Below are 25,353 nucleotides of genomic sequence, written 5' to 3'. Positions count from 1 at the left end.
TCTCAAAGCCAGGCCATGGGCCACCAGGGATGGGCAGACATCCCAGGAAAGGACCAGTTGGTCTATTCCAGTTCTATGTTTTGTTTCAAGCTCTGACAATATCTTCTTTTTCTTCCACTAACCCAGCCATGCATACAAAAAACTGTTTTCTTTTTATACGGTATCCCATGTTTTGGGCATTCCATAGTGGGGATTTCTCCAGACATGGGAAGAAACAGAAGAATCCCTGCTTCTGTGTTTCAGTATTTTTAAACCTTAAAAAAAAAAAAGCATTAAAATTTTTTTAAACTATTCAAAAATGTATTTAGAAAACTAGGGTGACAAGTTTGACCTTCTATGATTTCATCTTTCTTAATCTTTTCTTTTGAGAGTGGTATATAACTCTGCAACCTCTGATTTCCTGTAACCTGGACAAAGGGGTGGGGTGTGGAGAAAGAAAAAAAGAGGTGAAAAGTGCCTAATCCAGAATGTACAATTCCTCAGTATTTTATAGTATTAATACACATAATTTTGTTTTTGGTTTTTTTTTTTTTTCCTCCACCAAGACCTTGGAGGTCAACAGGAGAAAAAAAACGGCTCATACACAAACAAGGTTTCTGAGTTGACCCAAGGCAACACCTCCAGGTCTGGAGATTTCAAGCTCAGGGGCAGCCCAGCTGTGACTTCTGAAAGCTGCAGCATTATCGACAGCAAGCCCAGGCCGCATGCCGGCATCCAGGGCACCTCTGCCATGTGCATGTCCCACTTATATAAAAAGATGCTTATAGTCCAGGTGCTTTTTCTTGGGGCCCATCACTTCATGAGTGGTGGCTTTGCAGACCACTCCTAGGCAGAGACTGGCACTGCAGACCATTTTTCCATTCTGAACACATTTCATTCTCTGGTTTCTGTGACAACAGTCTCTTTCCTCGTTTTTCCTTCTCTTCAAGAAAGATTGTACCATTTGTTCACCTCATTAACCAAGCTGGAAACCCAAGAGTCACAAAGTTTTTCTTGCTGCTCGCATACAGCTGGAGCTGGAATCACATTGAGTTTTCCTCCTGTCTGTCCCTCCTGTACCTCCATCTCTGCTGCCACAGCCTTGTCTGCTGTTGCTAGAAGGGCTGAACAACTCCTTAACTGTGTCCTCACCTCCAGCTCATTACCCCCAACTGTCCTTAGCAGAAGCATTTGCTATACCCCCTTCTTTCTACCAGCTCCTCCTCTCTTGCAGATGATGGTATCCATATATTTCCTGAATACCAGGCTGTCAGGGAATGTCTGCCACCTGTAAGCAGACAGGTGAGTCCCAGCTTTCGGAGAGCCCACTAACCTCACTAGCCATGATGGTGGGGGTGGCCCTTGATTTCACCGTTTAGTGCATTTCAACATGACCTTGAATTTGGCAAGTGTGCACAAGCAAACTAATTTTAAAAAGTCGTGTCATTTACTTATGTCTCATCCCCTCATTGATTAACAAGCATCTGAGGGACATCTTAGAGGTGCAGCGTTGGGTTGGGGCCTGTGAAGTTTTGAGAACTGAAGGTTCCCCAGTTTCAAGGACGGAAGCTGTAAAAATTGAAGAAGCTGAACTGATACCATAAATTAACAGCACCTCTAAGTACAATTACAAATTGCCAAGGGAAGGGTTTTAAAGAGCTATACCGTTTAATGTGTAATACGTATCCTTAGTAAATCCTTACCCTTTCATATCCTTAGTAAACACTGATTAAGTTTTGAAGGGATTTGTTGGGCATGAAGCCATGTTTTGCTGTCAGTTTAATAACCAAATGTTATATGCAGGGAGATGTGTTAGACCAAGTCCAGATGCTGGCATTGGCAACCGTGGCTTGGCCCCCAGCCCGGCCACTGTCCTTTTATATCAGTTTGGACACTTAATTAAACTTCATTTTCCTCACTTGGGGAATGTGGAAATCAGTGCCCTTCCATAGTAAATGAGAGGACAGGTATAGACAATGGGCGGGGGTGGGGATGGGGGGCTCTGGCATCCAGTAGGTGCTCAGTAAGTGTCACTGCCTCTCATTTTTCTCTGCCTTCTTGTTATGGACAGTAGCTAACTGATTTTTTTTTTTCCTAAATGCACCCCTTCAATGTCTGAAGACCTAAACTAAAACTCCAAGATGGAAAAGGTATATCCCATAGGCATCAAATCTGCACGAGGCAGACATCTGCTCGCCGGTCATTTTCCCATTGTTTGGTTTTATACTGCAGCGGGAGTCAGAGGTGGGCCTGAAATAAATTCTGAAAGGAAATGCAGTCAGTGTCCCTGGCAAAGTCAGGCAAGGCCTGGAATCCTCTGTGTGTGCGTGCATGTACGCAGGCGTGTGTATGCATTCGTGCACATGTGTGTATGCATGCGTGTGTCAGTGTATGGACTCACATGCATATTTGCTCCCTTGTCCTCCCCACCCCATTCCCTCCTATACAGCCCCCAGCCCCATTAATCACAGAGATGTCACCTCATAAAGCTGCCGGCCCCTCCCCGCTCACTGAGCTGTCGCACAGATTTACGGAGTGACGTCTGGGTGACTGGCAACGGCGGCTGCTTTACAGGGCACGGCAGATGTCCACATGTCAACCAGACAGCAGCCTGGTGGGGGTCTACGGGAGCACAGGAGGCCACACCATGACGCCAAGCCAGCCCTTCCCTCCAGCAGCACTGCTAGGCGGGGTGTCTTGGGCTTCACCTTCTGGGTCGTTGGCCCTTTTTGCTTTGTTTGCAACATCATTTTGTAAGATTTAACCAGAGACAATCCATAGAGGCGGTATACATTTCAGAGGCAAAAAGAATGACAGTCCCATGTGGAGAGGTCATGAACGGGGACCAGGACAGTATCACAGGGGATTCTTATCAAGAACCTGTTACCGCCCCCACCCTCGGCCAATGTCACCAAACTCCAGAACCCACCCCACCCCCCAACATCTGCATGGTCCCTGCTCTTGGTCTCAGCCATCCAGACCTTGGCCCCGGGCTGCTCTTGACCCACTGGTTCCAAGGATGCTCCTTCACAAACATTTTCCATGTCTGGTGATCCTGAAACCACGCTGAGGGGCAGACCCTGGATCACCAGCTCTGTCAGCAGATAGAGAGACTGAGGCCCAGAGAGAGAAAGTGAGAGCCTGTGAGGGGACAGGACTGGGATGGAGTCTTGCCCAGAGGCCCCCACGGAATACAAACTTCAGGCATTGATTTACTACCTGCCCCGACCCGCAGACCACACTCACCAACCAAGCAAGGCAGACCTGGTTGAGACTCCCCTGCCCTCTCAGAGCATGGCCTTGGTGGAACACTCAGAACACCCTGTAGACATCAAGCAGAGTGGCCTGTGGGTCCCGAGGGCATTCGTCATGTCACCAATGTCAATGGCAATGTCACCATGTTTGCTTGGCTCAGCTCCCGGCTCCTTGGGATCAGGAAGAACCCTCGCCATCTGGGTATGCCACAGCTCTGAGCACAGTGCCCTTGTGGCAGGTGTGTGACACGGAATTGCACTAAGAAAGCTGGCAGGAGGGAGCACCCGGGAGTCCCTGGTCGGGGCCCCACCCTGGAGGCAGACAGGGCACAAGGCTGATGGCCTCCAGGCCCCCATCAGCAGACTCCCTCAAAATCAGGCAGGTCCTGCACTGGGGGACTCAGAGTCCCGTGGGGGGACACATGGCGAGCTAGGGAACACCTGCTGCTGAGTGCTGTGGCCAGGAAGTACCAGGGCTGTATGTTGGGGGGTAGGGGACAAGCAGATACACCTCAGCCAGGCTCTGGAGGGAGTGATCGCCAAGGTGGGATCTGACGGTGGGAAGAGCTGCCCACAAAGAAAGGAGAGGGGCCCGCAGGGCATGTTGTCAGAGCCTAAGTGCAGGGTCAGCACGGTGTGGGAGGGAGTCAGAGGAATTCAGCCTGCCCCATCATCCCAGGGACAGGGGAAAGGGTAGGGGTGGGAGAGGATGGGGCCGGTACTGCATTTAGAAGAATCACTGGCCCACAGTGTGTGGGGGACAGGCTGGAGGGCAGGATGGGGCTCCAGGCCAACGAGGACATGGCTGGGACCACACGGGCCAGAAATATCAGTAGGGAGGGGATTGAGTGGCTTGTGGGAAATTTAGGAAGAGCTCGGGCAGCATCAGGTGAGTGGGCTTGGAAAGCAAGAGGAAGGACAGGATGGCCAGGCTCGCTGAGGTAGAGGCATCCGCGATTCCCCAGGGCACATGGTAGTGGAGCTCAGACCTGCGGGTCCCCCTCTCCCCGAGGATTTCACACCCCTCGACGCTAGTGAGATGGTTCTGAGCGTAGACCCCGTGCCATCTGTGTGGCTTCACGGGGCACCCACAATCCCTGGGGACCATCCTGAGGATGTAAAATGTGGCTGGACCAGCGATATGGGAAGTTCTGGTCACAGCCACCATCTTAGTTCATTTAAATGTCAAGAGTGGGCATGCTCCTCCCTTCCTTCAGAAAGACCACTGCAGAACGGAATCCCTGGGTCAGGCTGGACCCATGGGATCAGGGATCAAGCCTGAAGCTATCAGCTCTGGTCTCCTCCCTGGCTCCCAGGGGTCATTCTATGAGAGCTCTTGCTGGCTTTCCTGTCCCTCACTTGACTTAGGCAGAGCTGGGATATGGGCTGTGAGCCTCCAACGTGCACGAGGGAGGGTTCGCTGGAACTCGATGCTGAAGCCTGGGGCTTGAAATTGGAGAAGGCCTGTGGGTAGAGATGACTGCAAGGCAGAGGTGTGAGCAAGGCAACGGGGTAAGACCCGCAACCCCCACTCCCCACCGCAATGGCCTCTGTACCTGAGAAGCCAGGGAGCTCAGGGTTTGTGCAGGAGGGTGGAAGATGGGCCACGCCAGGTGGTGGGACTCGGAGACCAGGGAGCCACAGAGTGCGGCTGCTGAGCAAAGGGGAGCAGCCCCACACCTGGAGAAGCTTTGGGAGGCAGAGAGCCCAACGGGGAGGCTGTTTCCCTGTTGAGGAAGGAAACTGGAGCCCTGTTAGGTGGTGGGGGGGGCACACAAAGACAGGGATCACAGGAGGGCAGCAGGAAAGTGATGAAGGCCCTGGAGGCCCCTGGGCTGTGAGGGATGGTGTGGGGTGGAGCGGGGGGCTCAGAAGGGGCAAGAGACCCTGAGGCCAGCGATCTGGGCCTAGAGCTCATTGGACTGGGATCCCAGGAACGCCCTGCCCTTGGCTCAATCATCTGGAACTTCCAGATGCTCGTGGCCTGGAGGATGGTTGTCTCCTCCCCTAGTGCTGGCTTGTGCTGGTCTCCAAAGTTCTTCGACATCTTCGGGGAAAGCCTTTGAAATTACAAGTCAGTTTTTCCACTGTTTTCACTCCTCAGCTCACCAGCGTGTGATCACTGGAAGTGTGAAACCCTGTCTGGCCACACTGTGCTGCGCACGTCTCCCAGGAAGCACGCTATGCCATGGGTGCTCACAAGTCTCCTCAAACGAATTAGCGGCGAGTGGTTCCCTCGTATCCAGATGGAAGAGGGGACTTTCCCGTGCAGGACTTTCCTGCCTGCTTGCTATTTTGTTTCCTGGTGTCCACTGTTGTATTAGCAGCCCCTAACCCGCCAGCAGCCACCTGCACATTTCATTAGCCGCCCGTCATTCTCCTCCTGCCCATTAATCAGCCTGTTAAATACAGGACTTAACACCACGCCAAGCCATTTATCTGCGAGGCCCGGCTTCAGGCTCCTCTGTTTCCCCTGCGGCAGTGGAGGAAATCATTAACACCTCACAGCACACCGCCCAGCCCGCTCTTCTGCTTTGCACATTAGCCAAACTACTCCGGCGCGCTGTCCGCCCCCGTCCCAGGACCCCCCATCTTCGCTTGCCTCTCCCGCTCTCATGCACCCCCAGCTTTGAAAGCAGGTCTTTTCTTGGTCATTAGCGGCAGCGTGGGCGGTGCTCCACACACTTCTTCAGTCTTCGATGGGTTTAGTGGCTTGGAAGCCACCTCTGATGGCTCTTCACGGAGTTGGTGGCTGTGTCTGCGTGAGCAATTTGGATGCACTGCATGTCCCCAGAGGGGTCTCCACGCAGTCCTGCCCCCAGCCAGATGAGAACCCAAGGCCCGGTGAGAGGCAGTGGTTGGCCAGTGTTACAACTCTCCACTGGTCTCCTGACGCCAGATCTAGGCGTTCCCACTACATCACTGCACCCCCGCACACCCCACAATGAGGCCTGGCTGGGCAAGGGGGCTGGGCTTGTTCCCAGTAGGCAGTTGCTGGCTTCTCAGCTTCTTCCAAAGGGTTTGGACATCTGGCTTGGTGAGTTTCCTCTGCCATGACCGAAGCAGCAGGTTGTATTCTTCTAAAGATGCCAAGGCACTGTCCTCCGCTGCACAGGCTGGTTGGCTGTTGACCTTGTCCCTCTTCCAGTTGAGATGTAAAACACAGGTCCCCCCCACCTGGAGCCTGGACTGTCCCTGAGACGGCTTCAGCCATTGTACCTGAACGTGGTCATCTGTTCAGATCACTGGGTAGAGCCCAGGTCCGTGGAGCAATGTTGAAGCTGGCCAACCTGGCTTTGTCCTGTGTCCTCATCTGTACTTTCAGCCAAGCTTGGCTGAGCAGTGAGCCAGAAGGGCCACAGTCCAGGGGGGATGAGTCCGTGTGAATTCACAATTGACGTTGTCCACAGGGCTGGATATATGGCCACCTGGGTTTCTCCCTGGGGGCTCTGTCTCTGGGAGTCTCTGGACTTCTCTGGATCTCCATTATTCCCCCTGAATTCAGAATTCCACCTTGCTCATCTTCTGTTTTGTGTGGAGTCCAAGACTGTGGTTATGCATTTCTAGAATTCCTCCCTCTGGGCTCCTGGGAACCCAGCACCTAGTTTAGTACACAGCATACTAGATGGTATGGCTACAGGGTGAGGATAACTCTTGAGATGGCTGGAGGCTCCCTTCTTCTTGCTTCCAGCCCTCAAGGCTGCAGCTCTTCCTGGCTTGGCAGAAAGAATTCTGTCCTTGGAGACACAGCAGAGGACAGAGAGAGGTACTTGGGAAGATGGGGGTAAGGAGATGAAGTTTCTTTCTGGCTCTGTCTCCAGGACATGGGGGACCTTTATCTCTAAAGTGAAGGGATCGTGGGGGCTTCTAAGGACCTGGGACTCTCCAAACTCATTAAATATTTGCTCAGCAAATATTTACTGAGCACTGAGTTTGTACAAAACATTCTGCTTGAAGCTGAGGTTTCAGTGATGGGAAGGAAGAAGCCATCCTAGAGGCGTCTACAGGGAGATCAGTATTAAAGAACATATGGGATGTGTAATCAGGCTACAAAAGAAAAAAAAAACAAAACAGAGGTTAAGGAAGCAATAAGAGATTGTCCTAACCTCGTCTGGTAGGGTGCTAGTGTGAGAACATAAGGGTGATCTACAGAACAGGCAAGTCTGGGCCCATTCTACAGAATAAGGTAGGAAAGGCAATCCATGCAGAAGAACTCACATATGCAAAGGCCCTGAGGTCTGGGCTAAGCCGAGAGTAAGAGAGAAATGCTTATAAAGCAGGCAAGCAGAATCACATCAGTCAGGGTCTGGCACAGCCAAGCAGTCGATTTTGGGTTTTATCCCAAGAGCAACATAAAACTGTTCTGGTTACTACCAGAGGAGGCTGGATAAGCAGAGTCTCTGGGCGTGGACCACAGATTGGAGGGGGTGAGAGGGGATGTCTGCAGAGCAGTTCAGAGGCCTTCCCAAAGCTCTGGAGAAGAGAGGAGAGCAAACAGAGGATCATTGAAAAAAAAAAAGGAGCAATGGAGACCCAGGTTTTCAACTCAGCCACCCAACCTCCCACTATGGGGTTTTGGACAGAGCTTATCTGTTTCTGTCCCCTCCTTGGTTACATGGCAATAACCACTATCCGTTTAGCTCTGTGGAGCAATGACAAAAGCAGACAGAGCTAGGTTCATTAGAGCATACTTTGTTGGGGGTACACCAGTGACTGCAGAAAGAGGCTCAGAGGGCAGAATGGTGCCCAGACTGTGGCTCAGACCATGGGGTATGCAGTTAACACTCATGGAGACAGAGAACCTAGAGGACTCCGGTTTGGAAATGGGATGGAGACCAGAGCTCAGTTATAGGCATATTGAGTCAAGTTACTTGTGGGTCCCCCGCTGGGATGTGGGGCAGGCAGAGCTCTGACTAGTCAGGTGGGAACCTCTGCTGATGGGTGGTGAAGGTGGTCACTGCTGTGTGAGCAACATGTCCTACCCGGCGTCCATACTCGTCATTCGTGCAAAGCCTGCCCCTCTTCTAGACGGCTCATTGGCTGCTGAAAACTGGACACGAGTTCACAGAGATAGAACATCAACTTGGGAATGTCAGCAGAATTCGACTTGACTAAGAGACATAGGAACTGTAGTTGGTTCTTTCTTTCTTTCTTCCTTTTTTTCTTTCTTTTTAAGATTTTATTATTTACTTGAGAGAGAGAGCACAGAGGGAGAGGGAGAGGGTGTACCTCTGAGCAAGGAGCTCAATGCAGGACTCAGTCCCAGGACCCCAGGATCATGACCTGAGCTGAAGGCAGATGCTTAAATGACTAAGTCCCCCAGGCACCCCAGGAACCGTAGTGCTTTGCAGGGTCTAGCTCTAGCACACAAGAACCAGAAGAGAGGCCAGAGTCTTTTCTCAGTGGATAAAAGATGGCATCTATATGGAAGTTCAAGTCTTAGGTTACTCTATTTACTCTGTGTTAGTGGATAGAGCACAGCATCCTGGGATAGAGGAACACAGAAGAAGACCTCCATCTCCCTTCCTGTGGGGGGAAAAATAGCTCTTTCTTATTTTATTTATCAAAGTGCTTTAACCAGAGTTTTGGGGGCTCACAGAGGTGACTCAGTTCACAAGTGCTTGGAGCTTTCCCAGCTTCCTTCTCTGCGTTCACCAGCAGAAGATGGTGCCCATCCACCCTGTTTGCCACCCAACACAGGAGAGGCAACTGCTGTCATTAACTGTTGTGAAAACAGAGTACTTAATTGGAAACAGGGAGACTCAGAGCCTCACCCCAAGTCCACCTGGAATCCACTGGGCAGCCTTAGATCCACTTACTCTCTGCAGCTCAGCCCCACAAAATGGGGGAACAGTGGCCTTGGATCTAATGGGAGGTGGAGAGAGCTCTGGGAGAAGGACCGGGGTTGTGCTCTACGGTGTCCCACAAATATATTAATTTCTATGTGTTTCTAATTCTCTTGACACCATGTCTGAGTTTTCTTTTAGAGGCATATTTTAATATTTTTAATTAACATACAGTAAAATTCACTCTTTGTGGCATACAATTCTGTGTGTTTGGACAAGGGCTTAGTCACATACCCACAACCACAGTCAAGAGAAAACAAAAGTTCCATCATCCAGAAAACTCTTAACTAACTGCCACTAACCACCCATTTGTGCTCTGTCCCCACAGTTCTGCCATTCCCAGAATGTCATATAAATGGAATTACACAATGTATGGCCTGAGGATCTGGCTTCTTTCACGTAGCATAACGCACATGAGCTAAATGCATGTTGGTGCTTGTATCACTAGTTTGTTCCTTTTTAGTGCTGAGTAATATTCTACTATTTGGATGTACCACAGTTTCTTTATTAGTTCACCAACTGAAGGACATTTGGGTTATGTCTATTTTTTTGGCTGTCATGCCTGATAAAAGCTGCCACATACATTCACATACAGGTTTTGTGTGCTTGTCAATTTTCATTTTCCTTGGGTAAACATCTAAGTGTATATTGCTGGGTCATATGGCAAATGCACATTTAACTTCATTAGACATTCCCACTGATTTCCAAAGCAGCTGTGCTGTTGTGCACTCCCACCAGCTATGTCTGAGTGTTTCAGCTGCTTCACATCTTGACAACACTTTATGATGTTGGCCTTTTTAATTTTTGCCTTTCTAATGGATGGGGCTGTGGTGTCCACACATATCCTCAAGTCCCTCAGGGTAGAAGGTAAAGAATGGGGTGGGCAGGGAAGGAGGCACACTTAGCCTTCCATGTCAACAAGAAGACACAATTGTCAAAGCGAGACAAAAGTGAGAGGGTGGACCTGTTATATTTAGTAGTTTTTCACCTGATTTCATAAACTGTGGCATGAAAGTATCTATTTGAACACTTGCCCCAGACACAATAGGAACAGTTCTCATTTTTATTTCCAGGGACGGTTAATGGAGACTTGGTTGGTTTTAAGAAGACAGAAATCTAGGGGAGTGGAAGGGAGTGTCTGGAGTTACTTTGGCTTTGTTCTGCCTGTTCTGAAATGCAGTGGAAACCTCATGTCCTGCTCCTCACCCATCTAGGGGAGCCTGGTAGACCTAGCTCCCCTGTCCTCACAGAGCAGACCCTCATCCCTGATTTTAGGAAGCACTCCTCCCATCATCCCTTTGCCCCAGGGGCCTTAAGCACACTCTCAGAATCAGAGTAAATAAAAATATAGAATTTACAAATATGCAATTTAGCTACAGGAGCCTAGGTCTAATCAGACCAAGAGAAGCTGAAGCAGAAGGACCTGAGTCTTCTTCCAGGCTCCAGAGGGCTTTGTCTCTGGAACAACTCTTAACACTCTTAACACTTAACTGGATCCGCTGATGAGACTGCAAATGTAAACCCCACCCCCACCCCAACGCACACTGCCCAACATGGCCTGATCTGTTCTTGATGTCCCCGTAGGAATCCAGGCAACCCTGTGTATTTCAAAAGAAGATAGGTCTGCAGAGGAGGAAAATGGCAGTTGCAGCTTACTCAGATTTTGAACAATGGTTCCTTTCATGATTCTCAAGCTGTCCTCCAAATCACCCCTGCTATCACCAAGAAACTGACACCTCAGTTAATCTCCAGCAAAACGGCAGGGATTGCAAAACAAGGGGTCCAATTTTCGGTTACCCCTGACTGCCAAGTGATACTTGAGCAGGTCTGATCTGCGGGGGACGGGGCCAAGAGTGGGCCCTGCTGCTCACACACTGGGACTCCCCTCCTCCTCTGGATGGCGGTGAAGTGGAGACGTGCTGTGGGATGCTTACTCCAGCAGGATCCGCATCCTGAGAGGTCTCGCTCTGACGGGAGGGGTCCTGTGAAAACACTGCTTGACAAGAAGGCATATTTTAGAGACACACACGGTGTTCAGCTGTGCTTCCGATTTTTCAATGCCAGTGATAACAAGGCTAAGCAACAGAAGTCAGGAAGGAGCCGCACTCTTCAAAATGCCAACACATTGTTGCATCCAGTTGTCATGGCACAGCAGCTCCAGACAGCTGCCCATACATCTGTAGTCTCACCTCACTCCATGCAGTTCAGGCCATGTTCTTTACAAAAATCATGAAAACAAAATATGCAGTAAGAACAATACCTTGAGTTCAGAGAAATGCAAGAACTGAAAGTCTTGTCTTTAAGTCCAAAGCAATCCGAAGAAAAGAGCTTAAAACAATTAGAGCAGAAATAGACAAAATTGAAAACAGGACATCAATAGAGAAAAGTCAACAAAACTCAAATCTGATCCTTTGAAAAGACAATACATTCGATAAGCCCTTAGCCAGGATAACAAAGAAAAAAGATAGAAGACACAGGTTACCAACATCACACATGGAAAAGGGTCATCTTTACTGATCTGATACACATCAAAAGGGTAAAGAATTACTATGATCAACCCCACCAACAAACCTGACACCCAACATGAAACGGACCACTTCCTTGAAAACTACCAAAACTCACACAAGAAGAAATAGATAGTGTGAAGAGACCTGTAACTATTTAAAAAATGAATCAATAAATAATCATCTTACAAAAGACAACACCAGAGCCAGGTGGTTTCACTGGTGAATTCTACCAAATATTTAAGGAAGAAATAATGCAGTTCTCTTAAAACCCTCTCAGAAAACAGAGGCAGAGGGAACAACTCCAATTCATTCTATGACGTCAATATTACCCTCACACCAAAAGCATGTAAAGAACTAAAGGAAAGAAAAAAATGCTGAAGAGTATTTCTTATGCATAGATTCAAAAATCCTTAACAAAATATTAGTAAATCAAGTCCAACAATGTATAAAAGGAATTATACATCACAGCAAAGTGGAATTAGCTCCACATAGGCAAACCGGTTCAACACTCAAAATCAGTTCAAGTAATAGACCACCTCAACAGGCTAAAGATGAATAATCGTAAGATCATATTGTTTCAGAAAAAACTGTAGACAAAACCAACATCCATTCTTGTTAAAAGCTCTTAGCAAACTTGAAATACAAAGTAATTTCCTCAACTTGATAAAGAATGACAAAGAATATCTTAAAAATCCAACAGTCTCATAACATCAATTATGACATTTCTGATGGTGAGAAACTGGATGCTTTACCCCAAAGACTAGGAGTAAAACAAGAATGTACCTTCCACCACTTCCATTCAACATTGTATTGGAAGTCCTAGGTAGTGCAAATAAGACAAGAAATAGAAATAAATGGTATACAGATAGGGAAGAAAGAAATAATTTAATCCACAGATGACATGATTACCTATGTAAAGTTTCCCAAAGAACCACCACCAACAACATCATCAACAAAAGCCTCTGGGAAGTAATTAAAGTCCCAGGAAAGGTTAATACACAGAAATCAATTGCTTTTTTATATACCAGCAGTGAACATGTAGAATTTGAAATTGATGTAATATAAATTATCATTTACATTTGCATAAAATGAAATATTTAAATACAAAACATGTATAAGATCTATGTGGGAGAAACTACAAAACTTAGATAAAGGAAATCAATATTAATTGATTGGAAGACTTAATATTGTTAATATGTCAATCCTTATCAATTTGATCTATACATTCACGGCAATCCCAGTAAATCCCCAACAAGTTATTTTGTGGATGTTAACAGCCTGATTCTAAAGTTTATAGGAAAGACTCAGAATAACCAACAACAAAGTTGGACAGCTGACATTACCCCTGCTCAAGATTTACTGTGAAACTACAGTAATTCAAGACAGTGTAAATTGGTGCAAGAAAACACAAATAGATCACGGGAACAGAGAGCCCAGGAACAGACCCGCACAAATATGGTCCATCGACCCTGACAAAGATGCAAAGGCAGTTCAATGGAGGAATCATATTCTTTTCAACCAAGAGTTCTGGAACAGTTGGATGCCTCTCTGCAAATACATTAGATATAGATGAAAGCAAGAGAGAGAGAGAAGAAGGGAGAGAGACCCACCATGTTTCACAAAAATGAGCTCAAGATGAATCAGAAAGCTCTATGTGAAATGCAAAACTATATAATTTTTGGTTTTTACAAAGGAGAAAAACCTGGGTGACCTTGGGTTTGGTGATGAGTTTTTGGATACAACATCAAAAGTGCAGTCTATGATAGGAAAAATTATATTGAGCTTATTAAAATTTTAAAAGCTCCTGCTTTGCTGAAGACACTGGTAAGACAATGAAAAGAAAAATGGCAGACTGGGAGAAAAATATTTGCAAAATACCTATCTGATAAATGACCCGTATCCAAGAACTCTTAAAAGAAACAACTCTTAAAACTCAAAAATAAGAAAACTCACTTTAAAGATGGACAAAAGAGCTGAACAGACACCTCATGAGATTAAATGTACAGGTGGAAAATTAGTATCTAAAAAGACACTCACATCCTTTGTCATTAGGGCATTATAAATTAAAATAACCATGAGAGACCACAACACACCTGCTAGAATGGCTAAAATCCAAAAATCTCACAACTGCAAACGCTGATGAAAATGCAGAGCAACTGGAGCTTGCATTTGTTGTTGGCAGGAATGCAAAATGGTGCAGCTACTTTGAGAGACGGCTTGACGCTTTCCTACAGAGCTAAGCATAGTCTTACCATAGGATCCAGCAATTGTGCTCCTTGGTATTTACCCAACTGAACTGAAAGCTTATGTCCCCACAAAAACCTCTAAATGGATGTTTATAGCAACTTCATTCTCAATTGCCAAAACCTGGAAGCAACCAAGCTGTTCTTCAGTAGGTGAACGGGTAAACAAACTGCTACCTCCATGTACTGGGGTATTACTCAGCAACACGAAGAGACGAGCTGTCAAGCCATGAAAAGATGGAGGAACTTTACACAGGTATCTGTGGCTGAATTTTAAAAGACCAGTCTGGAAAGGCTACATACTGTATGAGTTCAACCCGATGACGTTCTGGAGGAGACAAAACTATGTGACAACAGAAGGATTCGTGGTGGACAGGCGTTGGGAAAGAGGCAGGAACGGAGGGGTGGATGGAATCCAAGGGATTTTGAGGTAGAGAACCCATTTCCTAGGGAGCTGTGATGCAGATGCACATTACACATTTGTAAAAACCTATAGAACTGTATAACACAGCCTGAATGTTAATGTACGCATTTTTTTTTTTAATTTAGGAGCTTGGGGGAATCCCCTCACCCAAAATGCAGACTTGGTCCTGTTAACCTTAAAATCAGAACTCCTATTATTTTACCAGCAAAAATGGGCTTATTTGGGAATAGAAGGGGATTTTAATACAGGACAGGCAAGCCGTGGCGAAATCACAGGCAAATCCCAATTACAAAAGTGAGGAGGCTCTTTTACAGAGAAAAAAAACAGGGTTGACAAGGTTATTAAAAACTAGAAGTCCAGAAAAGTAATTCTCTGGACTTTTTGTCCAGAGTTCTCATTGCCTGGGCTGTGACTGTCTTTCATTGGCTGAACTATGATCAGTCTCTCATTGGCTGAGCTGTAACTTCTCTCTCATTGGCTGGGCCGTGACTGTCTCTCATTGGCTGAGCTGTGACTGTGTCTCATTGGCTGGGCTGTGACTGTCTCTCATTGGCTGAGCTGTGATTTGTCTCTCGTTGGCTGGGCTGTGACTGTCTGTCATTGGCTGGGCCGTGACTGTCTCTCATTGGCTAGGCCATGAATGTCTCTCACTGGCTGAGCTGTAACTGTCTCTCATTGGCTGGGCTGTGACTGTCGCTCATTGGCTGGGCTGTTGTGGGAGAGGGGAGGAGGGTAGTAAAGTACTATCTACTTGCCAGGTGGGTTCTCCTGCGTTGGGTCTGCGCCTGAAACCCGGGGGCAGGGCCGGGAGCCCCGTTCGCAGCCTCCGGAGGCCCCCCCAGGTGAGGTGGAGAGAACAGGAGCTGCTATAGACGTAGGGACACTGCGATGGGGAATGGGTGGGCAGGTGCCAAGCTCAGTAGCCTGGGCCAGGAGCAGGGTCTGTGAGCGAAGGGCGAGCGGCGCCCCAGGGAAGTGCCCTCCTCAGTGTGCTCGGTCCGTGGGGGTGGGGTTGCCCTTCTGCTGCTCCAGACGCCTGTGCTGAGACTGGACGACTGGACGCTGCGGAGCAGGTCGGGGGGAGCCAGGTTCTCACCGTCGGAGCTGGAGGTTCCAGTCAGCGAGGGGAAGAGGCTAGACCGACCCGTGAGGTGCTGGACTGCAGGTGGGGACATGGGTGAGGACTCGGGTTCAACCTTCCGTCTGTCTGGACAGATGGCTGCACGGATGGCTGCATGGATGGCTACACGGAGGGGTGTCTGCAGAAAGAGGGAACGGGGGGAAGGAGGGAGGGAGGGAGGGATGGAGGATGAGACGGAGGGAGGAGGGAAGACGTCGATGAGGCCATGTCAGAGAGACACAGGAGGCTGTAAGAGCCCCAGGGCCCAAAGCAGGAGCCATGCGAGCTACAAAAGCATGCAGGATTGGGTTATAACCCAAAGTATAAAATAAACATCGATGAGTCCGTAGTGATACACATAACTGATGACATGAACAGAAGGGTAAGAAGAGACAAATGTACATCCTAGAACCTATAGTTAATGATACTTAGCATAATATGGGGGCACCGGGGTGGCTCAGTGGGTTAAGCATCCTAGTCTTGATCTCAGCTTGCTCTTGATCTCAAGAGTCGTGAGTTCAAGCCCCACGTTGGAGACTAATTAAAATAATAATAATAATAACACTTAGTGTATATTTGAAACTTGACAAGAGAGTAAATCTTGAAAGTTCTCATCACAAGAAAACAATTCCGTAATTACGGATAATGACACATATTAATGAGATTTATTTTGCCCATTTAGCAATATATGCAAATATCAAATCACTGTGCTGTACTCCAAAACTAATATAATGCTGTATGTCAATTATATGTCAATAAAAAAATAAATGTGTAAAAGACAAATCACCAGTGCAGAATTCCAAATAACACTCGCACATACCCCACTCTGAAGGGAGCATAACTCCCAGCTCCTGAAGTGTGCTCCGTGCGCGGAGATCCCTTCCAGAGAGGATAGTGTGGAAGGGGAGAGAGAAACTTCACGGTGGAGAAACCAGCAGACACTACCTCAGCCAGGAGAGCAAGGTTGTTGTCACTGCCCACAAATCATGTTGGTAGCCTACTCTCTTTTTTTTTTTTTAACATTTTTTTATTTAAATTCAATTAACACATAATGGATTATTGGTTTCAGAGGTACAGGCCTGCAATTCTTCAGTCTTACATAACACCCAGTGCTCATTCCATCACATGCCCTCCTTAATGGCCATCACCCAATTACCCATCCCCCACCCACCTTTCCTCCAGCAGCCCTCAGTTTGTTTCCTATGATTAAGTCTCTTATGGTTTGTCTCCCTCTCTGGTCTCATCTTGTTTTATTTTTTCCTCTTTCCCTATGATCCTGTTTTGTTCCTTACATTCCGCATATCAGAGAGATCATATGATAATTGTCTTTCTCTAATTGATTTATTTCGCTCAGCATAATACTGTCTAGTTCCATCCAGGTCCTTGCAAATGGCAAGATTTTCAAATGGCTGCGTAATACTCCATTACATATATACACCATATCCTTGTCCATTCATCTATTGATGGATGTCTGGCCTCTTTCCATAGTTTGGCTATTGTGGACACTGCTGTTGTAACATTGAGGTGCAGGTGCTCCTTCGTTTCACTACCTTTGTATTTAGGGTAAATACCCAGTGGTGTGTTGTTGGTTAGTAGGGTAGCTCTATTTTCAACTTTTTGAGGAACCTCCACACTTTTCCAGAGTGGTTGTACCAGATTGCATTCCCACCAACAGTATAGGAGGGTTCCCCTTTCTCTGCATCCTCACCAACATCTGTCATTTCCTGACTTGTTAATTTTAGCCATTCTGACTGGTGTGAGGTGGTATCTCACTGTGGTTTTGATTTCTGTTTCCCTGATTCTCAGTAATATGGAGCATTTTTTTCACTCTTAATGAAATTCTCTGGGATATTGTTCCCATAATCCCAATCTATTCAGAGGAAAACATCAGACAAATTTCTCTGGAGAAGCAGCCTATAATACACCTGACCACTACTCCTCAGAACTGTCAGGGTCATCAAAGGTAAGGGAAGTCAGAAATTGTCCCAGCCAAGACAGCTGAGCCTAAGGATGTTATAGCTGCATGCAATGTGGTACCCTGGGTGAGGGCCTAGAACAGAAAAAGGATATTTCGTAAAAACTAAGAAAATCTGGGGGCACCTGGGTGGCTCAGTCAGTTAAGTGTCTGCCTTTGGCTCAGGTCATGATCTCAGGGCCCCGCATTAGGTGGGGAGTCTGCTTCTGCCTCTGCCGCTCCCCCAGCTTACGCTCATTCTCTTTCTCTCTCTTCCGCTCACTCTCTCTCTTAAATAAATAAATAAATAAAATCTTTAAAAAAAAAAGAAAATCTGAATAGAGTCTTGACTTTAGTTAATAATGACGTATCAATATTGGTTCACTAATTGTAATAAATGTAGATTAGAATGTAAGATTCTTATTATACATTAGAATGTAAGAATGTAAGGAAAACTGGGAGGTATGTGAAACTCTATGTACTAAGTTCCTTTTTTCTGTAAATCTAAACTGTTCTAAAAATGATGCTTATTGGGTTTTTTTTTTTTTTTAGGTTTAAGAAAGTGGGGAGAAACAAAACTTTCTAGAAGGTTATGGGCTTTCTAGAAGGCAGAGGTTGTTCCAGAGCTTGAAATGGAATTTTCACTGATCATATTCGGCCTCCAGGTAACTTTGGGTTTGCACCACAAACTTTCCACAACCCCGCACAGCTCTAACGTCCAACTATAAAGAAAAGTCCAGTTCCTTCTTTCTTTTCCCCAAACGTACAGTGAGCTTCATCTGGGGTTCTGCTGCCTATGTCCAGCCAAAGAAATCCTGGCAGTCATTCTTCTTGGACTTTCTCAAACTTAGGGTTGTGACATCCTTGTCAATAGACCTCACAAACTCCTCGTCTGCTCTTACCTTGCATACACATGTCAGAAGAGAATCACTCGTGGTGCCCTTTTCCTGCAGTGTTCCTCAAGGTCATGGTTGGCCCAGTGAGCTTCTAGTGTGCATTGTGCCTGTGGAGGCCCCCTGCCCGTCTGTTGCCTCCTTGCTGCTTTATCAAACACTCGCTGATCAGCTGTTGTTTTTGTAAACCTGTGAAACTTGAAAGCATAATGTACCTACTGAAAAGTCCACAAATATTTTTCGAATTATTTGAAATACAGAGGCGTAATTTATATTCACTAAAATGCATAAATCTCAAGTGCATTTATTCATCTCAGTGTATTTTTTACAAATGAAGAGACTCTTAGAACTGCTACCAGGCTCATGAAATGGAGCATTGCCAGCCGTGTGTGTGTGTGTGTGTAACGTGCCAGCTGGAGATGGAACAGAGTTTCGTGACCCCTATTGTTCTGAGTTGTAGGCACACTTCGGCTGGATTTCCAGTTGAGTTTCACTGTTTCCAGTGTCCTGCCTCATTGGAGTTCGTGTTAAATGTTTCCTAGCTGCTGGCGACACTGATTCTACCCTACTTTCTCTCAGAGAAACATAAAGAACTTCTTAATTTCTATCCTTTCAATAAGAAGTCTGATCCTGATTGCCCTGTGGATTATCTTTTAAAACAACTGTGTTTCTCGTAGGGACAGCTGAGGCTTCACTGAGTTTGAGCTGAGTTTACTGATGAGGAGGGACCCTCCTGCATTCAGCCACACACCATGAGCTGCGTGGGGACACGAGTCTGCAGAAGGGACCAGACTGTGCTCCATCTCCCACCCTCAAGACCCTCCATGAGGTTTTCTGTCTTTGCTGTGAAAGGAAGGAATTCTTCCCAGGGCTCAGAGCTTCCAGAACTTTCCACTGGCTTTGGGCTCCCTTTCCTTGATCAGACCTTCCCTGGCAGACCGCCTGGACAGTGAGGTCCCGGGGCCCCCTTACAGAGACACCCATAGTATTATGGTTAAGCCACAGGCTTCAGAGGCAGAAAGATATAGGCAGGCCACTACCTAGCCCTCAAGTGGAGGTTGAAATTGGGATGTTTCTCATAGGGTTTATGCAGCTTTACATGACTCAGTGAGGACTAAGTGGGGAGCATGGGGTCTGGCTGATGGTAGCCACTGCTTTTCCCCTGGACCTCCTATTGGGGATGGGGAGGGCAGGGGTCCTGGTGGAGCTAGACTGGGATCAGCCCCTCCCAAGCACCCCTGACAAATGGGCGGGTCTGGGGGGCGTCTCATCAGGGTCACTCTATATTCACCCAATACCTCAGCCTCACAGTGAACGAGGGGCTCCCTCTGCACCTGGCTCACCCCGACCCCCAAATCCTCGTCACGCTGAATGTCAGCAGTCCATTTACCCATGCCTCTGCTCTTAGTTCAGAGTTTCTCAACCTCAGCGGCACTGACTTTTGGGGCCCCCTGATTGTTGGTTGTCGGGGCCCGGGCTGCATGTTGTGGGACATTTAACAACTCTGCTGGCCTCTCCCGCCGGTTGCCTTGGGCACCCGTCGCTTCAAGTCAGAGCAGCCAGACCTGTCGTGGGTGTTGCACAGTGCCTCCGGGAGGGAGACCAGCTCCACCCAGAAACACCAAATTAGACTGGGAGCTCCGCCAGGGAAGGCTGTCCCCTCTTTCTTGGTGTCTCCTGGGCCTGGCACACAGTAGGTGTTCATCAGCAGGAAGGCCACTGGCCCTGGGTCTCTGGGCCGCTTAGCAGAGGAGTTTGAATTTGAACTCCACACTCTGTCCTGTCTGATTGGCCGTGCTGAGGCCAGATGACACCTCCTGCCCCACAGCCTTCCTCAGTGCATGGGGCCGTAGCTCCCGTGTGTGTCCAGCCCCATGGCCTTGCCAGGTCTCCATCCATCTGTCTGTCCCTCCTCTCCATCACTGAGCGCCAGGTCCTGCAGGCCACAGCCCTCCACGTGAAGCCTGCTGTGGAGGGCATGACTTCAGCACAAAGGCACGCTTCCCATTAAGGGCAGACAGTTCTCGCCTGCGACGAGGACTTCCAGTGGCCAGTCCTCCCGTGGAAGGACATGAAGACTGGCTCAAACGTTATGACAGCCGTGGAGAAATGGGTGCTAATGGCCACACAGAACTAGTATGTGGGAGGAAGCTCTTGCCAAGGAGAAAGCCAAACTGAAACAGGACTCGGGTTCTGGAACAATGGATACATGAATCACAGTGAGTAAAAAAAGTGAGTTCGCTTTTCCCCTTTCATCGACATAGTGATGATCACAAGATAAATCATCTTTGGAGAAGAATCAGCATGATTGGACTGGGTTTGACTGAAGCATTTCTGGCTAACCTGGGATCCAGTAACCTAACCCAAAGACTGACATCTGTGGGATGCTGGAGGGTTCGTCCCACTTAAGGTGACATGCCTTGGCTCACACCGCGGAATGCCAGCGGGAGATTGCCCTCAACAGAAAGGCAGCAAACTGAAGGGACAGACACACACACTCTGTTTCCTAGAAATTATTCCAGGTTTAGGGATCGTAATTCAAAATCCATGACCCACTTATAAGCAGGTCAAAATGGCCCCAGCTCTAAGCAAGCATTTTTTTTGCCTAAATGAGAGGAATGAGGCAAGGATCTTGAAGTGACCTCCCAGTTGTGGAGATTTCCCTGGCTGATTGCATTTGCTCCCGTGAAGTGAAATGATCTTCCCGTTGCTGAGATTTCAGTAAATGCAAAAGTTCTCCTGGGCGCCCTCCAGGGAGGGATTTCACTCTCCACGTGTACTCAATGTTCCAGAAATACACTGAAACTTGTGAGCAAATCCGACATAAAATTTCCAACTAGACCCTTGGTAGTAAAATTTGCCAAGAAGGGACAGGAGAAATAAATGAGTCCCTCTCCTGACAGAGTCTCCCCAGCCCGCGGGTTCCCCGTGATGTGGCCTCTGTTGGAAGACAGTCCTTGCTCCCCACATGCCTTAAGATGCCCCCGCTGTGCTGAACTCTGTGTCACTTGCGGGGGGTGAGGGACTGGGCCACCCTCAGGGGCAGTCTTCCCTCTGTGGCCTTGACCCCTGTGAGGAAGGGGAGGGTGAGGAAAGCAGGTTTGCACACAGTGGGATATGGAAGCTAAAAATGCGACAGGTTCAGAAATGAGGCAGAGCCATGCCAGGTGGGGCCTGGGATCTGGGTTTCAGAGTCCCACAGAGCTGGGTTCTCGCGTGACCCAGCTGGGACATCTTGGCAAGTCACTTAAATTGTGCAATCTCCTGATTGCTCACCTGTAGACCAGATGTTCTCATAAGACTCAAATGGCATGCTGTTCTCCCTAAAACTAAATATCAACTGTACACACACACTCCACAAATGAGTCTAAGTATCATTACATTCAAAATTGTCATGAGTTACTGGGGGTCTCTCTCGCCTGCGAGAACATACGCTTCACACGGGTAAAAGGGTCCTCAGTGCTGTACCCTGGGCCTCCTATCACGCAGACACACAAAGGGGCTCGAAGAATGTTGAGTGAAGGACGAGTATGATCCCCTCAGTGAAGGAAAAGCTACCCCAGCCCACCCCTGGGAACCCTCACCCCACCCTGCTCTGTGTGGCCCTCACTTGGCCCTGTGTTTCCTGCCACCTGCACAGGATAATTTTCCAACAAACACGGTGAGGGTAAAGAGGCGCTGGTCAAAGGATAAGAACCCGGTGTTTGGCATCAGTCCTGTCACTCATCACCCGTGTGGTTTGTGGGGTGTCCCTTCCCTGCTCAGGGCCTGCGTTTCCTCATTTGCACAAATTGGGGTTGCATCAGGCTGGTGGTTTTTGAACTGTGCTCCACAAAACCTGTAGATGGTTTTCCCACCAAGACCCCCAGAGTCTTAATCTCCAGGACTCCACACCCCATGTTACCGGAGTCTTTTTCGTGGGACAGCTTCTGAGAAAGACAACACTTGAACCAAGGACTTTCTAAGAGAAGCTTTATCCCTCTGGGCTGAGAGCGCCCTCCTCCACTCTAGCTATCAGGTACGAGGCGCAATTTTGGGCTGTGAGGGACAAGGATGTCCCCTTATGGAGACATGTTACCTCTCCCAGGACATCTGTGATTCAGCATGGGAGAGCTCTGCCTTCCATGAGAATCTTCCAGAGCGTCCTCCAGGTGGCTGGGCCCGTACTCCTCAGGCAGTGAGCCCTCCCACAGGACACAGATACCCATGCCACCTAGCACCACCCAGCACCTGTCAGTTCTGTCACTCATGGTTTCCACACTGACCTTCTCCCTCTCATAAGTGTTCTCTCTGCCACCACCCCTGGAAAACCTTGCCCATTTCTCAGGGACAGAGTGAACCACATTACATGTGCTTCCTGCCCCCTTCTGTCCCCCAGACATTTGTGTCTCCACGCATTACTTTCTGTGAAGTCGTACAGCTGTCCCCAAGCAGTGGCAACCGCTGGGTCACAGGTTGGCTGAAGCCACACTTGCATGGGTTCAACCAGCAAGGAGAAAGTTGTGGATGGCTTGTTACTTACACAACAAGCAGAAGCAGTGTCAGTTTCCTATGTCCCAGTCTCATGGGAGGACATTAAACTGGAGGAGCCAGGTGACAGTCATGAGCTGAGGTCACTCTGTCACAGCAGACCTGATCCTAAAATATGCCTTAGTGGCTTTCTACCTCCAGCCTGTGCCCTAAGGGGGATCTGGGGAAGTCCGAGTCCCACCAGAACAGGGAAGTACATGACACACTGTCCTGGGCAGCCTCTCACGAGACCGCGAGCCTCCTTCCTACAAGGCAAGGAGGTAAGTAAGAATGGCCTCAGGACTACCTCCTCCAAGGCTGCCTCCCTTGCCATATTCCTGGAAGGATCACGGGCACTCTGCCAAGACTCATATCAGACAGCAGGGAACCCTGACTCCGTGGTCTGCATGGAACGTGTAAGGGCCCTGTGGTACAGTCCTTCCCCTTCTTTAAGAGCAAGGATCTGTCCTCTGATCTAAACATAAACTCATTCTTATCTCTCTGGATTTTACCACACCTCTCGTTGGAAACCCCTTTCATCAATGGTCTCTTCTCCCCTCCGAATCTTCATCCTACCCCCGCTGCTGGGTATATGGTGTTTAACCACAGCACATAAACATGCTTCATATACTTATCTTAAAAAGACAATAAACTGGGCGCCTGGGTGGCTCGGTGGGTTGGGCCGCTGCCTTCAGCTCAGGTCATGATCTCAGGGTCCTGAGATCGAGTCCCGCATCGGGCTCTTTGCTCAGCAGGGAGCCTGCTTCCCTCTCTCTCTCTCTGCCTGCCTCTATGCCTACTTGTGATATCTGTCTGTCAAATAAATAAATAAAATCTTTAAAAATAAAGACAATAAAACCACTAAAAAACAGACTTCTACATCTTCCCTAAGTCTTCATTCTGCTTTGCGTCTCCTCCCTTCCCTCTCTCCAGATGTGCTCACCCACATGCCAGCTGTTACCTTTATGTTGCAAATCCCTCTATTCCACTCGACTCCCAACCCATTCTCCCAGTTGCTTCCACAGAGCCCATTTTCGACTGAGTTGTCTCCACCTCAAGGTTCACCTGAAGGCCCCTCCAATTTAGTGTGGCTGAGAAACAGCAGCTTATCTTCCTCTCAAACCTTCTACCCTTCCTGGGTACAACTCCAAACACTTTCAGGAACCAAAAATGTGTCAGACGCCCTAGGCTTCTCTCTCTCCTGTTCCTAATAGCTAATATTTACGTGGGGACTAAGTCTTATGAACTCTTAGACATTTCTTTCCCTTTTAAAATATTGCCCTTTATTGGCACCATAGTTCTTGCATCAAGATATATAACCTTTGGAGCAGGTGTCTTTTGAAAGCTGAGTACTTTTTCAAAAAAAAAAAAAAAAAACCCTCAATATTTATTCTATGTAACCTGGACCCACTTCCATGGCTATCCTAGATATCTAAATATAGGTAACTTTGTTTCTCCTGCTGTGTATTCAAACCAAGGCCCCAGGAAGATTGAACCATATCAAAATTATTTTATAAAGAATTGTTTTATAGTGAAAAGGATGACTAAATTTAAGCTAAACTGCAAAGGAAGGATGGGAGTAAATAAGGGATATTTTCTTCTAGAAACAATTTATAAAACATTCTAGCATATTTTTTTGTCCCAAAGTGGCTTTAGGAAGAGGTAAAATATCAACACAAGCTTCAAGATACTGTGAGGGATTTCCCCCTTCCAGCCATGATGTGGTAACTAGAAAAAGACTTCCCCTCCAGGTAGAAAATTGGACAAATATGTAAAAATAAAGGCACTTTCTTAAAAAGACATTGGGATCAGAGCTGTAATCTCTGTGAGTGAGCCGTGAACCTTACAATTACTTAAATTTGTACCTAGAGGCACTTTCTGGACTATAGTGCAAGGGTCTGGCAGTCTTGTGCATTATGGAGTGAGAGACCAGAGTTTCAGAAGGCTGAGTAGGCAGAGATCCAGAGAGAAAGGAGCTATGCAGAGAAAGAGCCACAAATCTCAAAGGTGTCGCCTAGGCTTCTTGCTCCACACTAAGCTGCTTGTGTGTGCGGTGAAACTCCATGAGGTAGGCTGAAATTCTGGAGAATTATAAGCAGAATAACCCCTAGAACTCACACAAGGTTGGGAATACTTGAGTTCTAACCAGCCAAAGTGGATAGAACACTGGGGGAGTAAAGACTCACTGAGATCTACCCTAACAAAGGTTATAAACAAGCCTAAAAATGATTAGGTGGATTCACAAGCAACTCGAATACTTGACAAAACAATTGTCATTTTTTAAAGGGAGAGAACACAATCCAGCACTCAACAACATATACACAATGTCCAGCAACTGACCAAAAATTACTGAACATGTTAAGAAGCAGAGATATGCAGCCTGCAGCCAGGAGAAAAATAAGTCAAGAGAATTAGGGAAATAAAGAGATTATGGAATTAGAAGAGAAGGACTTTTCAGGTAACTATCACAACTATGCCCATACTTTTCAGGGATTTAAAAGAAAACATGAGAAGAGAGGTCAAAGAAATTTTTTTTAAACATGAAATTTATAACTACAAAAAATACGGTACCCAAAAGGAAATTTTTACTTAATGAGATTATCAGTCTACACTTCAGAAACTTG

Source organism: Mustela erminea, chromosome 8, assembly GCF_009829155.1.
Source record: "Mustela erminea isolate mMusErm1 chromosome 8, mMusErm1.Pri, whole genome shotgun sequence".
Taxonomy (NCBI): Eukaryota; Metazoa; Chordata; class Mammalia; order Carnivora; family Mustelidae; genus Mustela; species Mustela erminea.
Note: the sequence above shows the minus strand (reverse complement) of the source record.